Source organism: Perognathus longimembris, chromosome 18 (assembly GCF_023159225.1).
Source record: "Perognathus longimembris pacificus isolate PPM17 chromosome 18, ASM2315922v1, whole genome shotgun sequence".
Taxonomy (NCBI): Eukaryota; Metazoa; Chordata; class Mammalia; order Rodentia; family Heteromyidae; genus Perognathus; species Perognathus longimembris.
In genome coordinates, this window is record NC_063178.1 from 36732667 (window position 1) to 36754605 (window position 21939).

The window sequence follows — 21939 nt, forward strand, 5'->3', positions numbered from 1 at the left end:
ATTGGTCTCTTGAAAAGAGCCCTCTTCTCCTTTGCTGAGTGACCATGGTTCAGAAAGATTATTTTTATTGCACAATAGATTTCTTCTGGGAAACTTCATTAGGTATACTTGCTAGTTCAGGTTAGTTCAGGTTTTCTGTCTTAAATAGGGGCTATACTTCACCATAAGATGATGAATCTCTATGAGCTGCACCCTTTTCTGAAGAACACACAATTTCACAATCCTGCTGGAGATCAAGTGATTTGGGCTGAAAAGAAAAAATTGGAGGCAGAGTATGACATTGTAAATGTTTGGAATTTTCCAGGCCTTCAACTTGAGGTGAAAGTAGAACAGTTTCTCCATATGCTTTACTTATTCATCAACTGTCTTCATCTGAAGATATGATAGACTGAGCCATAGAAACCACAGAGGTGAGTTGGAGCTAGTTGTAATTATTTTCAGGACATATAAGTAAGCAAAATTCACCATCAAAATTTATACCTCATTAGGTGCCAGCAACTTACTCTTATAATACTATTAGCTACTTAGCTGACTGAGATCTGAATATCATTGGTTGAAATCAGCCAAAACAGGAAAGCCTGTAAAACTCTTATCTCCATTTGACCATAAAAAAAACTGGAAGTGTGGAAGCCTTAAGCAACAAAGCCCTAAATTCAAACCTTAAGTTTGAACACACACACACACACACACACACACACACACACACACACTTTATAATCTATGTGTTTTCTAACAACCCAGTATTGCACATTTAAAATTTTCTAACTTAAGACATTGTATTGACTGGACCTTGGATAGAAAGGGGCAATATATTTTAACAGGGCTTGGCACTGATGGCTCATGTCTGCAAGCCTATCTACTCTGGTGACTCAGATCTAAGATTATACAGATGAGTTTAAAGCCCCAGCAGGTGGAAAATTCTTTGAGATTCTTATCTCAGTTACTACCATAAAGCTGAAGTGGAGCTGTGGCTCAAGTGGGCGAGTATTAACGTTGAACAAAAAAGTTCACTGATATTGACAAGACCTTGAGATCAAGCTCCAGAATTAGTACCAAAAATAACAAAGGAAACAGTGTGTTTGTAAATGTTGATTTTGAGTGTTATCATAAAATATGAGTTGCAATTTTCTTAGCAGACTTCTATGCCAGGACTAAGTATCCAAGGGATTGCTTTTGTGCGGAAAAGGTTTCTTTTGCTCCTTCACGTGGAGATTTCCATCAATGGCTAATTGTTCTGCTATTTAGGCATCTTTGGTGAGAGGAATTATTTAAGGTAGCATTGTGATAAGCAGATTCTCACCACATGGCCACAGGGAAAGTTAGATGATGATATGGTGGCCCTGGGGTTCACATAACCCCATGAAAGGGTGGTCTGGGCTTTATTGTTCACATATCTTTATAGCTTCAAAGTGGATTTTTCCTCCTTGTTCCACTCTGTGTCTAAGATATCTAGGAGACAATATAGAAAGCCACAAAATCAAGGAAGCGCCATATGTTTGTCAAATAGAACTTATTCTCTCCACCTTTTAAAGGTTTCACTTCTCAGTAGTTCAACCAGCTTGATGGAGATCAAGATCATAGGACATTAGCCATTTGTGAAATTATGTGGAATCTATACCAGCATTACCTAAACTGACTACAATTGTGTGAATGAAAACACTGTGCTTAATAATCATATTATTTAAAACCTAAAAGTAGGTTAGTTATAAGTCTGAACAGTGGCTGACACGTATCTGATTTTCCTCAGCCTCCTCACTCTGTCTGCAGTGAGAATTGTGGTCCTAGATTCATGAAATTCCCTCAGAGTGAAAGGCTGCCTGTTTCTTTGGTTGTACCCCTTGCTCAGAGAATGAGATTGCTAATGGGATAGGTAAGTTCATGTTTAAAGAGAAATTCATACATACTTCTAGTATCCCCCAATCCAGCAAGTCTATGCAAAAGTTGTATGATCGAATTATAGTTTCAAAGTGTCCCTTCCTTTACTTAGTATTTTAATTGGGACGATGGATGATACCACTTATTGAAAAAAATAAATCATGAGCTCTGAATTATGTGTGAGATTGATTCTTTTAGTGTGTTGTATGCATGGCTATTAACCTACTCAGTAATATGTTTAACTTCTATCATATTAAGTGCAAAGCCATTTTAAGAACAAGTCTCTCTCTTTTTCAATAATATGTTTAGCCTACAAATAAAATATGGTTCTTCCACATACTTATTTCCTAGTGCCCAGAATTAGTCTTGCACTGTTGCAAATGCTCTGAGTTGTGTTTTGCATTAGAAGTAGGGACAAGAGTTGGGCCTAGCATGACTGTAGACTTTCAAAGAGTGATTTGATTCATTGTTCCCCACTGCTTTTCAAATGGGTAAGAGACACATATATATCAACTATAAATAAGAAATATAGGGCTACTACTTATATTGAATAGCATCATACGGGGAATTGTAAGCTTTACTACCCACAGTTTTGAATGAGGAGTTTGAGGACAAAAACACAAGGGTGAGAATTCTATTGCACCAAGCAGAGATTCATAAAAATTATGCTAGCATATTAAAAATGGCAAGAAATACCACGTGGGATATTCATTGTGGGTTAACTAGTTTGAAACAGCATGAAAAAGAGAGAGAATGTGGGTTGAAGTGTGGAAACCTGCTGAAGACATAAGATAGTCTTAAACACGTCCCACAATAATTGGTGATGCTTATTTTTATGCTACTAAGTACTGAAATGTTAGAACTATATCCATTTAGGGATTTCTTAATTTCCTTTTAAGTACTGAAAAGGGACTAATGTTTATTGGACTTCCTTACAGAAATGGAGCAGTGTGTGAAGTATCCATATAATCAGTATGTTAATACAAAGAGAAACCAGTGTCTCCTAAGAGCTACAGCTTTCCCTGCTTATGGAGAGCCCTTGGGGATGGCCTTGGCCTGCATGGATCTTTGCTTATCTACACTAACAACAGTTGTTCTTGGGGTCTTTGTGAAACATCACAACACCCCCATTGTCAAGGCTAATAACCAGACTATCAGCTAAATCCTGCTCATCTCCCTCATCTTCTCTTTTCTCTGTTCTTTGCTCTTTATTGGCCATCCCAACACAATTACCAGCATTGTGCAGCAAACCACGTTTGGAGTTGCATTCACTGTGGCTGTTTCTGCTGTCTTGGCCAAAACTGTGACTGTGATTCTGGCCTTCAATGTCACTTCTCCAGGGAGAAGGATGAGTTGGCTGCTGGTATAAGGGCTCCTAACTTCATCATTCCCATCTGCACCCTGATACAGGTGACTCTCTGAGGAAACTGGCTGGGGAACTCTCCTCCCTTTATTGATACAGATGTACACTCTGAACATGGCCACCTCATCATATTATGTAACAAGGGCTCCCTCATTGCTTTCTACTGTGTTCTTGGATACTTATTCTCCCTGGCTCTGGCCAGATTCACTGTGGCTTTCCTGGCCAGGAACCTGCCTGACACTTTCAATGAAACCAAGTTCTTGACCTTCAGCATGCTGGTGTTCTGTAGTGTGTGCCTCACCTTCCTGCCTGTCTACCACAGTTGCAAGGGGAAGCTCATGGTGGCTGTGGAGGTCTTCTCCATCTTGGCCTCCAGTGTAGGACTCCTGGGCTGCATCTTTGCCCCCAAATGCTGCATCATCTTGTTAAGGTCAGACAGAAATTTTCTGCATGGCTTCCGGGACAAAACACACACTGGGAGAAATATGACCTCTTAAGACTAAAATTACATGTTTGATGAAATGTATAGAAGGTGTAGATTAAATATACAATCCATTTTCATCAAATATTATTGTATATTGCTGCAGTTACTCTAATGAATAAGTGAGTCACTCATTTCTCTAGTAGTGATGCAGTCACAAGTTGTAGCCACAGCCAGGTACATTTGAATTAAATTCGCTATCATTTTCCTTCTGCTTATTTATTTTGTGCTTATTCCATCAGCTCCACAAGTATATTTTCACTGTTGACTTGTTTTCTAATTTTAGTAATCACTTACCTAAATTTCCCTTTCTCCTACCAGTACCATGGCTTGAATTTAAAGCCTGGGTTTATTTTGGTCAAGGTTAGTGAGTCACTATTTGAGCCACAGCTCCCCTTTACCTGTTTGGTGGTTAACTGGAGATATGATTATCTGGACTTTCTTTCCCAGGTTGGCTTCAAATCTTGAGCCCCAGAATACAGCTTTCTGAGTAGCAACACTTGTGGATATTCTTCTAAATTTTAAAGTATATGAAATCAGAGTTTCTAAGTCACCAAACTGCTTTATCCTCACAGAGAGTTCATTAATATTTCCCCTTCATAATGTTCCATGCTTTCATATTACAGTGTATGTTGTGTAATATGTGTTTCTAGTCACACTGCATTTTGCAATATTCTTCAATCTGTTTTGTTGGCTCCATCTCCCCACATCCTATTTGTTTCCTTTCCTTTTCTTTTTTCCTTTCTTCCTCTTTCTTCTTCTTCCTCCATCTCTGCTTTCTCTTTCTCATTTACAATTTCAACAGTGATTTTTATATGCTACAAAAAATATATGCTTCAATTTTATGCCACAATTGAATTTATGGAGTAATAGCTGAGGAAAGTAAAGATGTATAATAGTTTGCTTATCCATGGCGGGATGTACTTTTCAACTCATTAAGGTTTAATCATTTTAAAAATACTATACATACAAAATTATATGCATTATGCATATATTTTTCAATTTTATGTTGTCAATTTATGGTATATAAGTTGATAAAAAGAAAATATTACATTTCCAATATTTTGATTTCATATGAAATTAAGTATTCATCATTCTTTTTGTTTTGTTTTTGCTAGTCCTGTGGCTTGAACTCAGGGCCAGAGCACTGTCCCTGGCTTTGTTTTGCTCAAGGCTCCACTCTACCACTTGAACCACAGAGCCACTTCTGGCCCTTTCTATATATGTGGTGCTGAGGAATTGAACCAAAGGCTTCATGTATACGAGGTGAACACTTTACCACTAGGCCATATTCCCAGCCCTATCATTCTTAACAGAGTGAGTTATTGTGTTCTATACTATTTTTTAAGACCATAGTCACATAATGGTGGGTGTTCCTGCTGTCTTCTATTGTTCATTGCACATTTCTTCTGACATTTGTATTTTGATAGGTGAGTGATTATATACTGATAATGGGCTTCTCTTGCTTTCGCTTTAAATTGGAAATATATCAATATATTAGCCAGAAAAAATCCTTGTCATTATGTTCCTTTCTAAAAGACATACTATTTAACAGCTTATTTCTAAATCATTAGTATTCCTTTCAAGAAACAGTTAACATACTTGTTGCTATTGAAGTTCACATTTTATCTCTCTTCTTGATTTCAGTAATTTCATCCATAAATTTGGATTCTTATTGTTGAGTAAAACACTGATCACCCATTTTGTTGCAAGCCAAGTAACACTGCTCACCACATATGAGTTCCCCAATATCTGCTATGCAGAAGTCAGAAAGCATGTTGGCCATTAGCAAGGAGAGCAAGTTATCAAGTCTGAGTAAGAAAAGAGAGAAGAGTTAGTCCTTAAGGTATCCTGTCCATTTTGTACAGATATTATGGGCAATTGTAGAGGTGAAGTTCTGGTGTTGACATTGGTTATAATAAGGCCTTAAAAAAAGAAGAGGGCATTCAAAGGGTTTCTACTCACTTAAAGGAGGGGTCATGAGATGAGCTGGGCACTCAAACTGGTAGAAAATATATGCCTATAGTACTTACGTGTACTTAGTGAGTATTCACTGACTGGGGCAGTGGTGTAGGCGGTATGAGTCTCCTCGCAGCTCCATATGATGTTCCCATGTTCTTGATCACTTATCTTCATGTGAGGCACAAACACAGAGTGAAGCTCAGTTACTATCATGTAAATGATTGTAGCCATGATCTCATGCACACCAGAAAAAGCAAAGAAAATAAGAATCAACAACTCTTTTAGATGCTAAGAAATAAGATCAAATGTATAGTATCCATGCAGGTGATGAAAAATCAAGACTCAGCCAGGCACTGGTGGCTCACGTTTGTAATCCTAGCTATTCAGAAATGCTGAAATCTAAGGTTCATGGTTCCAAGCCAGCCTTGACAGGAAATCCATGGGACTCTTACCTCTAATTAACTACCAGAGAACCAGACGTAGAGTGGCTCAAAGTAATAGAGTGCTAGCCTTGAGAAAAAGAAAAAGAAAGCGAGAGAGAGAGAGAGAGAGAGAGAGCTCTGGAACAGCAACTATGGACTAAATTCAAGTCCCACTGTTGGTCAAAAAAATAAAACCAAAGAGAAGATTCAGAGAAGCAGTAAGTCTCCACAGCTAAAATCACTAGAAATAAAGACAGGAAAAACCAATTGTTTCTTGATTAACTACTGAAGGTAGAGGGAAAAGTTTTGAAACACTCTAAGGGGGTTGGTGGTACTTTTAGAAGACTACATGGTTCAAGACCCATACTAGAGGGTAGTGGTGCTGCAGTTTTCCCTGGCTATGGGCTGCAAAATTCATGATATTTATTATCACAGTTCATTATGCTACATGTGTGGTACTACACTCATGTCAAAGAAAAGCTCTGTAAGGACAACTGCATAACTATATCTCTCTACCAGTGTGTATCACTACACTGGCTGCTTTTCATCCAGTTCTTCAAAGTAGAACAACATGTCAAAGTATTGCCTATAAGATCTATATCGACTATCACATACTTCAAAGCAAGGTTTCCTGGAAATTTAAGCAGAACAGTTTTAAAGAGGACTTTGTGAAATCTGCTGTTCAAATGAACACATCATCTATAGTTATGTTTGCTAAGAGGATGCTTTGTGAAAATGAATGAAAACATTCTGTGTTATAGTTGCATTATTCAAGTTTGAAGAAAAGCATAACAGAAGGTCTGTTGACACGAAAACAATAAGATAAAGTCAGGGTACAATTCATTAATGCCAACAGCTATCTCATGAAGACTGAAATAAAGTAAAAAGTGATGCAGGATTGATAATCTTCCGTTGCATAAATCACTAGTGCAATAAAACAGAATAACTTAGCTAGGTACCAGCCACTCAGGTCTGTAACTATATGTACTCAGGAGGCTAAGATCTTAGGATCACAGTTTGAAGCCAGCTTGGACAGGGAAATCAATGAAATTATCATCGCCACATAACCACCCCACTGCCCCCTCCCGCATAAAAAAGAGGCAGAAATGGATTTGTGGTTCAAGTGGCAGAATGCTATCCTTGAGCACTAAAGCTCAAATGACAGTATCCAGAACTTGACTTCAAGCCCTGTGTCCGACACACATGCACACATGTATCACACACATGCATGCACGCACACGCATACAAAGGACCTGGTACATGTGAAGCCTACTCCTAGTGATCAGCAGGGTGTGGCTAATGGCTAATCTTTCAGTTAGTTGTCCTCATTTGAGTTCATGTAATAAACCATGGATCCCATTGGCCTTCAAGATCCTGGACCTGTCATCACCAGGTATTCTCTATGTTCTTCTCTTGATTAAAAAAAGGGACAAGCAAGGCTGTTTTACTACTTAAAGCCAAACATCTATTTGAAACAGGAAAGTAAAGTAGCCAAGAAAAGGCATTTTGCCATCACGCTTATAATCTGAAAGTAAATACTACCTGTCATACTTGTATTTAAGTACCATAACACATACCCCTATGGTGTTGCTTACTCAATCTCCTTTGTGGTTCAAATGAAAAATTATGGTTAAATCTAATAAAGACTTTACTGAGCTGTATTGATTCCTTGGAATGAAACAAAGACTTTGACATCATTTAAATTAGAAAACAAAACCAACCAGGAGTGGGGAAACATATGCAAGATATTTGTACTACCAATGAAACAGTATGCTGTAATTGGAAGGCCATTTAGATGAGATGTACGTATATTTTCGTAATTGGGAAATCACTAACAATACAGAAAAATATACATGGTTTCCTAAGTGATCAGAAATAACATACAAAGTACTGAACTATGAGTAGAGAGAATGAGAAGTTTATTCTTCATCTATAAGGACTAAACAAACAAAAAACTTAGAAATGTTCATAATAATGTCAGTATAGCAAGATCATATTCAATTTGAATTATGTCACTAATGACATGTTGAGTCATTTCATAGACAAAATTGTAAAAAATATTTGGTAAAATGAAAAATTTTGTATAAAAATGGGTAATATGTGCAATAAAATTCCCAGTTAAGATTTTGCAGGCACTTGGATACATAACATAAGTGTACATTGTCTTTATCCTGGCTGTTCTACATGACTATTTCATTTCCTGTGCAGAGGTAAAAAGATCAGAGGAAAATAATTGTTATACCTTTACCACGTTCCATTTGAAATTATATTGAGGATGGAAAAACAAGTAACAGCATCATTGTGCTACACGAGCAAACAAAGAAATCTTCCCAAAGAAGAACGCCTTCAAGATCTAGAAAAATTATTTCCAGACAGATAAAAGTTGTATGTTTTCTCTCCTATGTGGAAGCTAGAATTGGTTTCTTAGAAGTTAAATAAATTCACTGAGTGGTTTGTAAGTTTATATAGGTATATTAATTGAAATATAGTAGATTTGGGGGAAGAACTTAAATTTTGTAATTCCTTAGAAGGGCAAAATCATAATTCAATAAAAATAAGCACCAGGAAACGACTACTTGAAAGGGTGGGATGGTGTCAAGGAGAGGAGAGTAGAGTAATGGACCAAGAAGGAGAGTGCAGAATGCAGTAACAAAGTCAGTGTTTATGCTACCAAATTAAGAGGGGTGCCATTGATCAAGAAGCATTGTGCTCATAAAACTGCTATGCTGAATGGCAACTCCTTTGTACAGCTACTTAAAGATTAAAAATTTAAATTAAAAAACCTTCTGGTATTAGAACTAGGAAATTGAAAGGGAATACCAAAATTGAAAGACTCAGGGTAAAAAAAGAAAAACAACTACAAAAGCAATACTTGCAAAACTGTTTGGTCTAAGTGAATGGAACACCTCATGGGGGAAAGGGAAAGGGGATGGGGGAGGGGGGTATGAGGGACTAGGTAACAAACACTACAAGTAATGTATCCTATGCCTAATGTAAGAAACTGTAACCTCTCTGTACATCAGTTTGATAATAAAAATTTGAAAAAAAACAAACCTTCAAAACAATCAGGTTTTATTAATTAATAAATTAATGATGAATTAATAAATGATGAATTCTAAGACTACCAAAATCACTTTCTTAAAGGAATCACAACACATACATGCTAATGGTCTTTGTTAAAAAAAAACAAACTTACTAACAAGTCATTTCTGCATTCATAACATGGTAATGTTTCTACTTAAATTTTTGTAAGTCAGTCACAGTGCCGTAATATGAGCACTGGAAAAAATTAAGATAGGATATCATAAATTGGAATCTAGCATGGCTCTATACCTAGATGCTATTTCAAATCACACAACATCTAAAAATACAGAAAGATAGATCAAACTGTTCACCTTACTGTCTTGAGAAAAGTCTTAAATTCATCCTCCCAATGGCTTTGTGAACTGATTTATGAAATTAATTTAATTTTCTCTGTTTTCAAAGTATTTCTATTTTATGTGCCTTATTACAAGTCATTACATACATCTAAGAGAAACTAATAAAGATTTGATATTTATAAGAACAATTTGCCATTGCTAAAATATAGAATCAACCCAGATGTCCCTCAGTAGACGAGTGGATCAGGAAACTGTGGTATGTATACACAATGGAATTTTACACCTCTATCAGAAAGAATGACATTGCCCCATTCATAAGAAAATGTAAAGACTTGGGAAAATTATACGAAGGGAAGTGAGCCAGATGCATAAACATGGACTCCATGGTTCCTCTAATAGGGAATAATTAGTACAGGTTTAGACTAGTCACAGCAAAAGATCACAAGAGTCCAATCACCATGCCCTTATGAACACATAAGAATCATGCTAAGTAAAATGAACTCCATCTTATGGAAATGAGTGTTATATCACTGTTGTAATTATTTTCAACGTGCCACGTGAAACCTTCATGTTTGTTTTAGTTGTTGATCCTCTCGTATCCCCTTCCTGTGGTGTCCCTGCGCTATCACTGTACCCTGGATACTCTTTATACTTGTATTAGAACTAGGGAAGATAAAGGGAATATCAAAATTGAGAGACAAAAGATAAAAAGACAAATGACTCCAAAAGCAATACTTACAAAACCATCTGGTGTAAACCAACTAAACAACTCAAGGGGGGAAAGGGGAAAAGGATGGGAGGGTAATGAGGGATAAGTTAACAAATTGTACAAGGAATGTATCCACTGTCTTATATATGAAACTGTATCCCCTCTGTACATCACTTTGACGATAAATAAATAATTATTCAGAAAAAAGAAAGTAAAACAGTATCCATTTAAGCAAGAGCCATTTTCTTCAGTCATTCTCACAGCAATGTGCACATCTTTGTTCCTCAAACTGTAGATGAAAGGATTCAACATTGTGCCCACAATGGTATAAAACACCACTGCTACCTTATCTTTACCCAAAGATCCAGTGGACGAAGGCTTAAGACACATGTATGCTGATGCTCCAAAGAAAAGAGAAACAGCAATCAGGTGAGAGCAGCAGGTACTGAAAGCTTTGTATTTTCCCTCTGAATAATGGATGCAGGCAATGTTGGAGATTATTAGGACATAAGAAGTAAAGATGATAAGGCTAGCCCCTATAACATTGACCCCTACTACAATGAAAACCACCATCTCGTTGATGGAGGTGCTTGTGCAAGAGACCTTCAGGAAAGGTGGTATGTCACACATGTAATGATCAATGACATTCTTGTCACAGAAGGTGAGTCTCAGCATGCATCCGGTGTGGGCCATGGCACCCACAAACCCCATCGCATACACACCCACTGTCGTGATAAGGCAGACCTGAGGTGACACCTGAGGTGGCATTATAAAACAAAGGATTGCAGATAGCCACATATCTGTCATAGGCCATTGCTGTCAATATACAGCGTTCATCAATAACAAAGAAACAAAGAAAAAAAGCTGCACCAGGCACTGAGCAAAAGAGATGATATTTTCTTTAACAAAACTCACTAGCATTTTAGGGATTATAACAGAGGAGCAGAGATCAATGAAGGAAAGGTTGAAGAGAAAGTAATATGTAGGAGTCTGCAAGGGAGAATTTAGGCTAGTTAGAACCACCAAGCCAATGTTCCCCAGAATGGAGGTCACATAAATTCCCAAGAAGAGGAAGAAAAGAGGCAATTGGAATTCTGGCTGTTGTGTTAAACCAAGTAGAATAAAATGCTTCACTAAAGAGCCCTTTCCTGAGGCCATTCTTGCCTAGGTTAAATCTATAAAAGGAGGGGCAAAAAAACCCAATAACTTTAAAATAAATTCAGTTCTCTCTATCCAATCCCACCAAATGGAAGCTGAGGCTCAGATTAGAAGAAATAACCCAACCTCTAACCATGTCTGTGAATTTTCCTTGTAATTCATAAGATTTGGAGACTTTATAAAGAAATGTAAAATAAAGGGAAAGTAACTTCTTTGAGGATAAGATTCAAATGGCCACTAATCACTCTTGCCTCTACAGCATCTTTCTTCCATTTCTGTCCTCATTACACCATCACCTCATGATTACTTATGGCAGGAGCACAGAGAAGTTGTCAGCATATCAGAAACTCACAGACTCCCACAAAGAGTGACATAAAACAATCACAGTCCATACAATTCAACATCCGCTCATCTTTCTGCATCAAGATTTTAGAGACGTTCTTTGTTAACTCTGTCCTTTATTCCTATAAAGGTAAATGCAAAGCGCTTTGATGAATTTTAGAATTGCACAGAGCAGAAAAGAGATTTGTTTTTCATGCTATTCCCTTTCTTTGAAATGAATTTTGTGCCAAGGAATATGCACATAGTTCTCAGTACTTCACGATGAAAAATAAAGACAGGCAGATCATTATTTCTGACGGTGGCTTTTCCCACAGTGTTCTTTTTTCATCAGGGAGGTTGTGAATATCATGTAATGTTGCCAAGAAAATCATCTGCTATGCTACTATGGCTCACGAAATTTTTATGATCTCAAAAGTCCTGAGGACCTAATTAAAAATCGGGAATATTTGTGTTTCTTGAATGTTTTCCCCAGAGATTATACTTTACTGCTAAAGAAAATTACCCCAAATCAACCCTAATTTATAATCATGCTTATAATTATAAAACCTTACTGGAACTCTATCCTGCCGAGCCAGCCGGCAGTGAATGGGAATCCTGACTGAGGGCGGCGAGGATTAAGGAAAAGGAAAAATACAAGACAAGAGAAAAAAGACAAGAGGCAAAGATGGGGTACGGGAGGTCTGCATCTCCAGATTGAGACTCAAGACTGCAGCGCAGTTTATTCTCAACTCCCAGCTTATATGCAGTTTTGGAACCAGGGAATAGCATAGGGTTGTTAAAATTCCAGAACACAAAGAGGCTTAGAGGTTTGTAACATTTGATTACAGTAAACACAAGGTAACAAAGCAATTCCGGATAGTGGCTGTGGACAAATATCTTCGCATCTAGCATATCCTGGCAGTAACTGCCCAGCCAGAGGTGATAATGAACCTAGCTGCAAGTTTGGCTCCCGACATTCTGGCGACATCAGCACAGCCAGAGTTCAGGATGAGCTTAGCTGCTAGCTCGGCTCCCGACACTCTATTAAGTTGATGGATGCCAGTTTCCTATCTAGTATGGCAAAATTTCAAGTAGAAAAGCAAAAGAAAGTGTCCCATATTCACAAGGGATTCTTCTTAGCACCTCTTACATAACTGGAATACTATCCACTCATTTTCTGATTGTCTTGTACTTACACAGTAGACATTTTGTCTATTTCTTTTAGGTATATGTGTCCTATCTTGAGTAATAATCATCCTATGAAAAAGCTGTCAATAAATATATGTATAATGAAATGATGAATGAGGGAAGATTTTGATGTCACATTCGCTGGGATAGTAGCCACTGTACTTTCACCCCATCACATTTCCTTCTATCTCTCTGAAAAGTTAAGAGAATCCCTGTGGCACACACTTGAATTTGTTTCATTATTTTTTATTTTAATTTCATTGTCAAAGTGATTTACTGAGGGGTGACATTTCAATATGCAAGTTAAGGAGCACCTTTCTTTTTTATCTCTCTCTATTTTTTTTATCAAACTGAATTACAGAGAGGTTACAGTTTCATATATTAGACATTGGATACATTTCTTGTACTGTTTGTTACCTCGCCCCTCATTCCCCTCTCCCCCCCTTGAGTTGTTCAGTTCATTTACACCAAACAGTTTTGAAAGTATTGCTTTTGTAGTTTTTTTTACCCTGTGTTTCTCGATTTTGGTATTCCCTTCCAATTTCCTAGTTCTAATACCAGTATACCCATTTTCCAATATATTCAGATAAGATACAGAGAAAGTGTAGGTACAACCACAGGAAGGTGATACAAGAAGGTCATCAATAATAGAGGCCCTGCCGGGCCAGCCGGCAGGGGAACAGAAATCCTGACTGAGGGGCGGCAGGGATACGGAAAAGGAAAAATAAGGCAAGAGAAAAAAGACAAGAGACAAAGATGGGGTACGGGAGGTCTGCAGCCGTGAGGTTGAACCTCAAGACTGCAGCAACAGTTTATTCTTAACTTCCAGCTTATATGCAGTTTTGGAACCAGAGAATAGCATTGAGTTGTTAAAATTTAAGAACACACAGGGGCTTTGAAGTTGGCAAACATTTGATTATGGTAAACACAGGAAAAGGTAGATTAACAATAGGAATCTACTCCGGCAGACATAGCAAGGTGCAGACAATGGCAAAGCAATTCCAGATAGTGGCCGTGAGCAAAGGTCCTTGCATCTGGTACATCTTAGTGATAACAGCACAGCCCATGGTAAGGATGAATCTAGCTGCAAGTTTGGCTCCCGACATTCCGGCGACATCAGCACGGCCAGAGGTCAGGATGAGCTTAGCTGCTCGCTCAGCTCCCGACAGTTCCCCCGGCTTTTTTATTAAAAGAAGCGAACCCGCCTGTCTTAGGTGGGATGGGTACCCCAGCCTGCCTTACCCGTCTTAGGGAACAACTTCAGATCAGTGCTGAAGGCCCTGTCTTAGGTCGGTCTAGGCTGGCACCGCCTCATACCCGTCTCTGGCTGCAGTTCCTCTCAGGGGAAAGTTCATTTACTTGGACCTTATGCAGCTGGCTGGATAAACTCATGAAAGAGTTTTGCAATATGCGTACAATGCAAGGAAGGCATAGGCAAGCCATCAGCAAAAGTATCCCTGGGCCGAGCAATGTCATTAGCAGCCCCTTAACGTTAGTTAAGGAAGGGACATACTGTTGAAGTTGTTCAAACAGTTCTTTTGCTGTTTCTGCCACTTTAAAGTCCAAAGGTGGAGCCTGTTCTAGTCCGGCTATTTGTCTATGGAGTTGAAAGAGATCTAAGGACAAGTTATTATGGTGCCAAATACCATTTAAATGTGCTACAATTTGTTCCCAAGGATAGCTTGATCCATTATACTTATGGGGGGTCACACAAATAAAGTCAAACCCAGCATGACAGCGCACCCGTTGTAAAGTTTGTAAGGCACGAATTTGTTCTCCCAGAGACAACACAGATTCATACAATGCTTCTAATTTTTGTTCTACCTTATCATCAATCCTGCCTTGAAAGTGCAGGGCTTGCATGGTATTATGAGCAAGCTGATTAACATGGTGAGCTGTCTGCACATTTTGTGTTAAAGCCACAGTAGCTGCTGCAGCAGAGGCAGTTAAGGAAATAAAGGCTAAAATTCCTGCTATTAATAGCCCTATGAATCATCTAGGGTGCATAAGTTCTTTTAAATGTTTTAACACTTGAATACCTGTTTCTTCATACCAAGCTTCAGATAAGTTTACAGGAAGCATAACAAATGGTGGTTGCTTAATAATAATTACAGAATCAGTAAGGCCATTATACAAGCAATTTGTAAAAGAACAGTTAGTGCAGGTAACATTGAAATACATGGCTCCTATAGAAATATTAAAAGGTCCATACATAATAGCATAAGGGGGTGTTACACAACTCATAATATTTTTTTAAGAAGTAGAAGTGGGCCAGGAGATATTATTCAGAGCAGCCACTAACATCCAGACATGGCGTTGAGGGTGTCCATTCATCCACCACAGACCTGGGTTGAACCTGTTGGTGAGATTAGCTCCGGACCAGTCCATCAGCTGAGAATTAGTTCCTGAAATATTGGTTATAAAAGGGTAATCATGTCTACACTTTACGGGGTGCAGTTCTCCCGTGGATTCTACTATTTGAGAGGAGTTGATGCAGCGAGGTATCATGAAGGACGAGGTAGAATTGGCATGTACAGGAAACCCAGTAGGCAATGAAGTCATTTGTATATTATATACTTGACTATTATCAGGAATCCAAATTCTATAGTTTATCGATTGCATCACAGTACAGCCTGGAATATAACTGTTGGAGTCAGTTGTAAAGCATAAAGGGGTTCCAATGCCAGAAGCTGCAAAATCTCCCATCTTAACGTGCTGGACAAAAGGGTCTGGAGCTGTACCGTACGCTGATCTGTTGACATGGACAAACACCTCAGCTCCCTCCCAGGTCGCGGGGTGCACAATCGGTGGATCTGGCACATAAGCCCAGTGGGTCAGCGCTTGTACCATTCTGATGAGTTTCCACAATGCGAACACAACACTCAGGTAGCCAGCGGGCATCATTTTCATCCTGTGAAAAAACACAGACATGTCCTCGACCCCATGTCAATACCGGATCGGGCCCGTGCCAAGCACTTGTTAAAGGATCTTTCCACTTAACTTGAGCAAAAGCTCTTTGCTCTCTCTTTTCCCAGAACCGCTGTGCTGCAGAGTGGCCACTGCAATCCAAATTTTAAAAATTTAGTATGAATAAAGTATGAGAAAGTATATTAACAGGAGAGAAGGGGTATAGTTCCCCCCCTTTTAATTTAGAAATTTGGTGTTTTAACAAACTGTTGGCCAGTTCGACAATTCCTTGACCATGAGGATTATAGGGAATTCCTGTAGAGTGAACAATTTGGTAAGATTTGCAAAAAGTTTGAAAACCTAGTCCAACCTATCCCGGACCATTATCAGTTTTTTTTTTTTTTTTTTTGGCCAGTCCTGGGCCTTGGACTCAGGGCCTGAGCACTGTCCCTGGCTTCTTCCCGCTCAAGGCTAGCACTCTGCCACTTGAGCCACAGCGCCGCTTCTGGCAGTTTTCTGTATATGTGGTGCTGGGGAATCGAACCTAGGGCCTCGTGTATCCGAGGCAGGCACTCTTGCCACTAGGTTATATCCCCAGCCCCATTATCAGTTTTAACTTGTTTAGGAAGTCCCAATAGTAGCAAAGCAGCGTAAGGCATGGGAGATACAATGTTTGCCAGCTTCCCCGCTAAGAGGAGTAGCCATAATAAAATTAGAGTAAGTGTCTATGGTAACATGGACAAAGCGGAGCCGTCCAAAAGAGAGGATGTGGGTAACATCCATTTGCCACACATGGTTAGCTGCTAAGCCTCCAGGATTAATCCCATTGGAGGGCACAGGCAGGAAGGTAGCACAGTTGGGACCAGTTTTTACAATTTGACAAGCTGCTTCACGAGTAATATGAAATTGCTGACGTAAGGCACGACTGTTTTGATGGTGGGCAGCATGCGATTGCTTTGCCAAGTCAATTTGAGAAAGAAAAATTTGGGTAGCCTCATCCGTAACAGCATTGCCCTCCCTTAATGGTAAGAAGAGGCAAAGTGAAGTAATTTGTTGGAGGGACAATGATGTGAAATTGTGCCCACAAAATTGTCCCAGGCAATGGCCCAGGAATCACAATGAATATAAAGCCATTCTTGCTGCTGCAAAGTGTAGGGTATATAAATAACCTGTGGATCTCGTCCAAGATACTTACAAGATTCCACACGGCACATATGGACTAAGGTGGCTACCAATTCATAATAAGGAATTAATACTTTTGAAGGAGTAGCAGGCAAGGAAAACCACAAAAGGGGGTCCCTTCTGCCAAAGGACCGCTGTTGGAGAATGAGATATAGTTAAAATATAAGCTTCCCAGAGGCTGAGTAATCTATATAATTTATATGTTGGGAAGAAATGGCAGAATTTACTATGCTCAACGCTTCTGCTGCTTTAGTTGTCATTTCTCTGGGAGATATAGGGTCAGGGTCCCCCTTTAATAGATCAAACAAGGGTTTTAATTTAGCTGTGGACTATTTAAGGTAAGGGTGAAGCCAATTAATATCTCCCAGAAATTTTTGAAAATCATGCAAAGTACGCAAATGAGATGTCTTAACCTGTAATTTCTGGCTAGTAAAATAATAAGGACCCAAAATATGACCAAGATAAGTATACGGAGGATGCTCTTGCACCTTTTCACTAGCTATTATTAACCCCAAAGAGGTGAGATCTTGTTTTAACTGTCCAAGGAGTCTTATCCAATAAAGCCCCTTTTTATTTCCAAATAAAGCAACAGGAGAACAAAAGGAGTAGAGTTTACTTGTAAGTTGCTAAAAATCGACCAACAAGTAGTTGCCAGAGTTTTGCTGTAACACTTAAAGAACAGCTGACTGAATGGGATCCATGTGCCATTAAATCAAATCATATTATTTAACCTTACCTTACTGGCACGTGAAAGAGAAAACAAATGAATAACAATAAAAGTCTCAGCTTCAGTGGATCTGAAGTGGCTGTGTCTTCCATCCCAAATTAGCAGGCCAGCAGGAGAGATGGTTTGCATCTGCATAATTCTTTAGTAGAGTTCCCTGGATAGGCTGTCACATTTCCTGCTTGTTGCCTGTAAATTTCTACACAGACTGGTTAAGGGCATTTTTAAACAGATTTTAGAAGGCTTGGGCCTTTAACCATCTTTCTAGTCACAAAATCCACACAGATTGAAGGCCAACCAAGTCTGCTCTCTGTAGCAGCCAGGGCAGTTTCTGAGTCACAAACAACTCCCAGTTTGGAAGCCGCCTGTGGAGGCAGCTTTCTGTAGCCATAGACTGCCATGGTCCACTCAGCTAGCACACATGTCAACCTGTATCCTATAAAGCAAAATGTTAATTTTGGGTCCAGAAAATTTAGGTTAATAGTCACATCTGTGCAGTTATTTCAAAATGACTCTGGTCCCTTGATCTTAAAGAGTTTGAGAGTACCGCGAAAAAAGAGAAGAAAAAAAAATATGGAGAAGCAAAATCTTAATCTATACCAAAGAATTGTCAGGATTAGATGTACACTTGACTCTTAGCATAGATAGACATAAAGAATAACACACTGGTTGTACATCATTGCACTTATATCACGTGCTGTATATTAAAACCTTTTGGAGTTTTTCTTAGACACATTTGTTTGCTCCCAAACATATCAGTTTAGGCTTAAAACCTGTTTTTTGTTTTGTTTTTAAGTTTTACCAACACATAGACATAGACATAGACATACATACACATACAGACAATGTGCACACGTTTTGGGGTGCGCTTAGAATTGTTCTTTAATTGGCCATGTAAGTTTTTCTGGAATTCCAGTGGCAAATGATATTATTTTGCCTATATTCTAGAACCACGTGGTTAGATAATAAACAAACAAACAAACAAAAAAAAACCTTTTCAGCAAACCAAAATTTTCAGATCATCCGAGAAGCCACATTTTGAGAAACCAGTTTAGCTCACAAAGGGAGTATATGGGAGACTGGATATGAACACAGACAGTGAGCTCACAGTAAGACACCTTCATCTTCCAGCATTTGAATTGTAAGGCACCTTTGAAATGCAAGGCCACAGGACTCCAAGTCTCTGCCCAGCCTCCAGGAATTTGGCATGCTTGTTACCTGGGAGATGGGCAGGCTTTCACTCCATCCAATCCTATTGTATACCATGTGCTCAATGCTAGAGAAAGTTTATGATTTAGCCAAACAAGCAGAATTTAACTGAATCTCCAAAACTTAAACATCAATAACAAGAATAGAAAACCTTTGAGTCTTTTAAAGCAGATGTTAAACAAATATCAATACCCATCCTATGTCACAGGCAGGCAGGCAGAGTTTAGAGGGAGACAGAAAAAGAGACAGAGAGAACTTCATCTGCCTGAGCGCTCATAGAAGTTAGGTAAGTCCTGCAAAATATTCCAAATATATATGATTGGGCTCAAACTTGAGCAGCTTTCCTGAAACAATTTAGACTTGATGAGCAACCAGCTGAGCTGAACTAGAGATCAGTTGTCTCCAAACACCCACAATTGCTGATCTCCTTGACCTAGCCCAGTGGATATATGGAAAATGTAAGCTCCAGGCTAATGGTCACTCACCCTGGTTGGGGTTTCAAATCTGTCCTGGTGGATGGAAATAGAGCGCTCGGTCAGGAGAAGTTACCTCGGTGGTGTTAGCATTTCCCTAGCCTCAGGTCCCTTCCCCCTGCTAGCAGCCTGTACCTAGGAGAGCTGTAAGTCTGCCAGGACTCCCTTTAAAGGAGTTTGTTGTTCTGGATGAAGCTGTGAGAATAGAGCTATAACTGATTTTAACATAGTCTCAACATAGGTCAATCTATCTTTAATAGGCTCATTGCATAATTTCTTCTCAGTGTCTGAGCCATCTGAGTCTTCCTTAATGTCTAGCTCAGTGGGTTCACGTCTTGTTAATTTTCTCAGCTCTTCCCAGGCAGCAGCATACGCTCCCGGAGCTGGGCAACACTCATCAGGTCCCTGTTCAGTTTCTCCAATCGACTGGTCGAATTTAATCTGTTCATGTCTAAGATCTAAGCAATCTCGGACCAGTTACCAAAGAATAATAGCATCCACTGAGGTTTTCTCAGGGCCAGTTGCATCATAATGTTCCCTTTTTTTTTTTTTTTCTTTTTTTTCCAATTTTCTAACAAGTTTCTAAGTAATTGGTTCCTTCCTCCAGGAACTGGGGGCATGCTTTCTCAATAAAATAAAAGAAACGTTCTAAGTTACATTGGCCAACTTTCACTGCCCGGGCATTAAGCATGCCTTTGGGGGCCTGCATGTATAGCATGCGGCTATTACCTTGTCCCATAATTCGTTACTCCCGACGATACACTCTCCTCCCGCTCTCCTTCCCAACTATTCGGACGTCCTTACCTGAGCGGGGGTCACCTGCCGTCGGTCCCAGGCCTTCAAGTCCCTGTTCCAGGCGCCAAACCTGCCGGGCCAGCCAGCAGGGGAACAGAAATCCTGACTGAGGGGCGGCAGGGATACGGAAAAGGAAAAATAAGGCAAGAGAAAAAAGACAAGAGACAAAGATGAGGTACGGGAGGTCTGCAGCTGTGAGGTTGAACCTCAAGACTGCAGCAACAGTTTGTTCTTAACTTCCAGCTTATATGCAGTTTTGGAACCAGAGAATAGCATTGAGTTGTTAAAATTTAAGAACACACAGGGGCTTTGAAGTTGGCAAACATTTGATTATGGTAAACATAGGAAAAGGTAGATTAACAATAGGAATCTACTCTGGCGGACATAGCAAGGTGCAGACAATGGCAAAGCAATTCCAGATAGTGGCCGTGAGCAAAGGTCCTTGCATCTGGTACATCCTAGTGATAACAGCACAGCCCATGGTAAGGATGAATCTAGCTGCAAGTTTGGCTCCCGACATTCCGGCGACATCAGCACGGCCAGAGGTCAGGATGAGCTTAGCTGCTCGCTCAGCTCCCGACAAGAGGCTACAATTACATATGGCACATTGAAAGTAGTTACAACTGTGATTTGACAATCATTTCCATAACATGGAGTTCATTTCACTTAGTATTATCTTATGGGTTTGTAAGGGTATAGCTATTGGGCTCCTGTGATCCTCTGCTGTGACTTGCCTAAACCTGTGCTAATTATTCCCTATATTGGAGACCATAGAGTCCATGTTTCTTTAGGTCTGGCTCACTTCACTTAGTATAACTTTTTCCAGGTCCTTCCATTTCCTTACAAATGGGGCAATGTCATTATTTCTGATAGAGGCATAAAATTCCATTGTGTATATGTACCACATTTTCCTGATCCATTCTTCTACTGAGGGGCATATGGGTTGGTTCCAGATTCCAGCTATGACAAATTGTGCTGCGATGAACATTGTTGAGGAGCACCTTTCTTGTCATACCTGTTAACCCCTCCCTCCCTTTTCTCCCACCTTCCATCATCCCACCACCTCCAGATTTGTACAGTTAATTTCCTACTTACTGTTTTGAGAGTATCGCTATTGCACTGGATCATTTTATCCTTTGTCTCACTATTTTGAAATTCCTCTTCTCTTCCCTTCCCTAATCCAAATAAATGTAAGCAATTCCCAGGGGCATAAAATTAAATACAGTAACAACAGAGGATAAACCATAGGATTATCTATCCTCATAGATTATACAATTTAAGTGTATTTTTGTAATAAATGAAACCCATTCTTGAAATTTTGAAACAATATGGAGAAGGCAGAGAGGGACAGGGGGAAGAAAGAAGATGAATGTAAAAGAGACAAGGAACGAAAATGGAGAGGAAGAGGGGAGATTAATTCAAAAAATCAGATTGAGGAATATGAAAAATGTAGATTTATGAATAGAAATTTGCAGTGCTAATGAGCATATGGAAAAATGAAAATTTGATAAGAAGAAAATAATACAGAAATGTATTTGAGAATCAAGAAGGAGAGTGATGTGCAGACAGGAAGTTATTTTATTTTAAATTTAGAAAGTTAGCCTTAACCACAACTACTCAGGAAGCTGCAATCTTGGGGGTCATCAATTGATGCCAACCTCGGCTGAAAGTCCAGAGCCAAAAGTAAAGCTGTGGTTGAAGTGGTACAGCACTCGTTTTAAGGAAAAATACTCAGAGACATTATGCAGGCTTTCAGAACAAGCCACAGGACTAGCACCAAAGAAAAAGAA